The following is a 5,173-nucleotide window of genomic DNA, read 5'->3' on the forward strand; positions in this document are numbered from 1 at the left end:
AGTAGCTGGGACTACAGGCATGCACCACCATGCCCGGCTAATTTTTTCTATATATAGTTTTAGCTGTCCATATAATTTCTTTCTATTTTTAGTAGAGATGGGGTCTCGCTCTTACTCAGGCTGGTCTCGAACTCCTGAGCTCAAACGATCCGCCCACCTCGGCCTCCCAGAGTGCTAGGATTACAGGCGTGAGCCACCGCGCCCGGCCTCTTTTAAGTTTAGATGCCAAGTAATTGTGTGCCAAACTTTCTAAGAAAATAATTTCAGTTTCTGAAGTTCTAGGGTTTCAGAGTTGTGGCTTGTATTAATATTCAGTGGAAGTGATGCTTCCTAGAGGAAAGTTTGTGCAGTGCTGATGCACAGCCTTGAGGCAAGGGTCAAGAACTAATAGTAACTTCGGGGTTAGCAACAACAACAACAAATACATACATATATATATTTTACATATATATATATATATATATATATAAAGCATTTGCTAAGAACAGTTTAATTTTATCAGATGATAGTTAACCCATTTAACTTATGAATCCATGTAATAAGAAAATAATAAATACATATAGATGTACATAAAATAAAATAAAACAAATGAGGATTAAGCATATTGATAATATTAGCCAGAAAGTTATATCACCGAATACATAAACATGAGCTAATAGAATGTCACCCCTTCATTTTCTCCTTTGTCTCATCATGTTTGTTTGCTACTGAGGTCACACAACCTTCAGATATTTTCCACCCATAATCTTTCTGCTTGAGAGCAATAAGATTGAAAAAGAAATAAAAGACATCAAAATCAAGAAGAAATGGGTTAAATTGTCATTTGCAGATGACATGATCTTGTACAATTACGTTCATCATAATGGATTTTCGGTCAATAATGGATTGCATACATGACAGTGGTCCCATAAGATTACAATGGAGCTAAAAAATTCCTATTGCCTAGAGACGCCATAGCCTTCGTAGTGCAACACATGACTCACGTGTTTGTGGTGATGCGGTGTAAACAATCCTACTGCACTGCCAGTTGTATAAAAGTCTAGCACATATAATTTTGTACGGTAGATAATATTTGATAATCATAATAAATGACTATGTTACTGGTTTATGCATTTATTATACTTTTTAATTATTATTTTAGAGTGTACTCTTTTTGCTTAATAAAGGAAAAAGTTAAATGTAAAACAGCCTCAGGCAGCTCCCTCAGGATATATTCAATAAGAGTTCAGTGTTATCACAGGAGATGACATCTCGATGCATGTTATTGCCCTGAACACCTTCCAGTGAGATAAGATGTTGATGTGGAAGACAATGATATTGATGATCCTGACTCTGTGCAGGCATAGGCTAATGTGTGTGTTTGTGTCTTAGTTTTTAACAAAAACCTTTGAAAAGTAAATAAATAAATTTAAAAATAGAAAATAGTTTATAGTGCTTGCTTTCATAGCACATATACTAAAAGTGGAATGATACAAGGAAGACTAGCATTGCCCCCACACAAGGATGACAAGAAAATTTATGAAGTGCTTCTTATTTTTATTTAAGGGGAAATAATACATAGCAACATCATAATAGCTAGGGACTTCAACACTCCACTGGCAGAACTAGACAGGTCATCAATGTAGAAAATCAACAAAGAAACACTGTACCTAAATAAGACTCTAGAACAAATGGATCTAACAGACATTTACAAAACATTCTACCCCTGAACTGCAGAATATACATTCTTCTCATAAGCATATGGGACATTTTCCAAGATACATCATATGTTAGGTCACAAAACAAGTCTCAGCAAATTCAGAATAATCAAAATCATACAGGCCGGGTGCAGTGGCTCATGCCTGTAATCTTAGTATTCTGGGAGGCCAAGGCGGGAGGATCGCTCAAGGTCAGGAGTTCAAACCAGCCTGAGCAAGAGCGAGACCCCATCTCTACTAAAAATAGAAAGAAATTATATGGAGAGCTAAAAATATATATAGAAAAAAATTAGCCGGGCATGGTGGCGCATGCCTGTAGTCCCGGCTACTAGGGAGGCTGAGGCAGAAAGATCGCTTGAGCCCAGGAGTTTGAAGTTGCTGTGAACTAGGCTGATGCCACGGCACTCACTCTAGCCCAGGCAACAGAGTGAGACTCTGTCTCAAAAAAAAAAAAATCATACCATGTATCTCCTCAGACCACAGTGGGATAAAATTAGAAATCAATTCCAAGAGAAACTCTCAACACTAAAAAAATACATAGAAATTAAATAATCTGCTGCTAAAAGATCCTTGGGTCAATGACAAAAACAAGGTGGAAATAGAAAAATGTTTTGAACTGCACAACAAAGATGACACAAGCATCTAAAATCTTTGAGATACAACAAATGCAGTATTAAGAGGAAAGTTCATAGCACTAAATGCCTACATCAAAATGACAGATCACAGATTAACAACCTAATGTCACACAACAAGGAACTAGAAAAAGAAGAACAAACCAAGCTGAAAGCCAGCAGAAGAAAAGAAATAACAAAGAGCAGAGCAGAACTAAATGAAATTTAAACCAAAAATTAATACAAAGGATCAACAAAACAAAAAGTTGGTTCTTTGAAAAGATAAAAATCTTTTCAAAATCGATAGACTACTGGCCGGATTAACCAGAAATAGAAGAGAAAGTACGTAAATAAGCTCAATCAGGAATGAAAAGGAGACATTACAACTGATATCACAGAAATACAAAATATTATCTGAGACTACTAGGAAAACCTCTATACAAACAAACTAAGAAATGTAGAGGAAATGTATACATTTTTGGAAACACCCCTACCTCCCAAGCTTGAATCAGGAAGAAATAGAAATCTTGAACATATCAATAATAAGTAGTGAGATTGAAACTAATAAAAAAAATCTCCCAACAAAAAGAAAAAACCCAGGAGAAGATGGATTCACAGCCAAATTCTACCAGACCTACAAAGAAGAACTTACAGCTATACTACTGAAACTCTTCCATAACATCAAGAATAAGGGAATCATCCCTAACTTATTCTACAAAGCCAGTATGGTACTGATTCCAAAGCCAGGAAGGGGCACAGTGAAAAAAGAAAATAACAGACCAATAACCCCCATGAACATAGATGCCAAAATCCTTAAAAAATACTAACAAATGAAATTCAACAACTCATTAAAAAGATAATTCACCATTATCAAGTGGGTTTCATCCCAGGGATGCAAGCATGGTTCAACATATGCAAATCAATAAATTTGATTCATTACATAAACATAATTAAAAACAAAAACCATATGATCATCTCCATAGATGCAGAAAAAGCATTTCATAAAACCCAGCACAACTTCATGATAAAAACACTCAGAAAACTAGGCATAGAAGGAACATACCTCAAAATATTATATGACAAACCCACAGCCAACATCATACCAAATGGGGAAAAGTTGAAAGCATTGCCTCTAAGAACTGAAACAAAACAAGGATGCCCACTGTCACCACTTCTATTCAACATAGTCCTGGAAGTCCTATTCAGAGCAATCAGTCAAGAGAAATAAAGGGCATCCAAATTGGAAAAGAGGAGGTCAAACTATCCCTATTTGCTGATGACATGATCTGATATCTAGAAAATCCTAAAGATTCTTCCAAAAGACTTCTAGAATTGTTAAAAGAATTCAGTAAAATCTCAGCTTACAAAATTAATGTATGCAAATCGGTAGCATTCCTATACACTAATAATAGTGAAGCTGAGAGTGAAATTAAGAACTAAATTCCATTTACAATAGCTGCAAATTAAATAAAATACCTAGAAATATACTAAACAAAGGAAGTGAAAGGTCTCTGCAAGGAGAACTACAAAACACTGAAAGAATCATTGATGACACAACAAAATGGAAAAACATCCCACACTCATGCATTGGAAGAGCCAATATTCTTATAATGTCCATACTACCCAAAGTGATTTGCAGATTTAATGCAATTCTCATCAAAATACCAATGTTAATTTCACAGAAAAACAACCCCAAATTTCATATGGAATCAAAAAAAGAGCCCAAATAGTCAAAGCAATCCTAAGCAAAAAGAACAAATCTGGATTCATCGCATTACCTAACTTCAAATTATACTACAAGGATATAGTAACCAATACAGCATGGTACTGGTATAAAAGCAGATGCATAGACTAATGGAACGAATCGAGAACCCAGAAATAAAACCACATAGCTACAACCGATTTTTGACAAAGCAGACAAAAATATACACTGGGGAAAGGACCTCCCTATTGGGAAAACTGTATAGCCACGTGCAGAAGAATGAAACTGGACCCCAATCTGTTATCATATACAAAAATTAACTCAATTTTGGTTAAAAACTTAAATGTAAGACCTGGAACCATAAAAATTCTAGAAGAAAATGTAGGAAAAACTCTTCTGGATATTGGGCTAGGCATAGAATTTATGACTAAGACCCCAAAACAAATACAGCAACAAAAATAAATAAATAATTAGGACTTAATTAACCTCACAAGATTCTGCATAGCAAAGGGATTAATCAACAGAGCATATAGATAGCCTACAGAATAGGAGAAAATATTCCCAAACTATACATCCAACTAATATCCAGAATCTACAAAAACCTCAAACTAGTAAGAAAAATAAATAACCTCTTTAAAAAGAAGATAAAAGACAGGAACAGATTTTTTTCAAAAGAAGACATACAAATGGCCAACAAACATAAGAAAAAATGCTCACCATCACTAATCATTAGGGAAATTTCAATTAAAACCACAGTGAGATACCACCTTATCCCTCTCAGAATGGTCATTATTAAAAAGTAAAAAAAAAAAACAAAACTATAGCTGTTGCTGTGGATACAGTGAAAGGGGAATGCTTATACACTTTTGGTGGAAATGTAAATTAGTATAACCTCTGTGGAAAACAATATGGCACTTCCTCAAAGAACTAAAAGTAGACCTACCATTTGATCCAGGAATTCCTCGACTGGGTATCTACCTAAAGGAAAAGAAGTCATTGTTTCAAAAAAACACAAAGTATCTCAGGAATGGAAAAACAAATACTACATGCCCTCACTTATAAGTAGGAGTTAAAAAATGTATTACATGGTCATAAAGTGTTGTTATGTATATTGGAAACCAAGAAGAGGGTTGGGTGGAAGGGGCATAAAGGATACAAAAAAT

The 5,173-nt window shown here is 34.9% G+C and overlaps 1 non-coding gene across 1 annotated transcript; it reads left to right on the top strand.

Annotated features, from left to right (window-relative positions):
• Positions 1 to 1,431: 1,431 nt before the first annotated feature.
• On the top strand, positions 1,432 to 1,538 carry LOC138379282 (U6 spliceosomal RNA). Its single transcript, XR_011232059.1, has one exon. It is a non-coding gene; the product is annotated as a U6 spliceosomal RNA (small nuclear RNA).
• Positions 1,539 to 5,173: the final 3,635 nt, after the last annotated feature.

This window comes from Eulemur rufifrons, chromosome 30 (genome assembly GCF_041146395.1).
Source record: "Eulemur rufifrons isolate Redbay chromosome 30, OSU_ERuf_1, whole genome shotgun sequence".
Taxonomy (NCBI): Eukaryota; Metazoa; Chordata; class Mammalia; order Primates; family Lemuridae; genus Eulemur; species Eulemur rufifrons.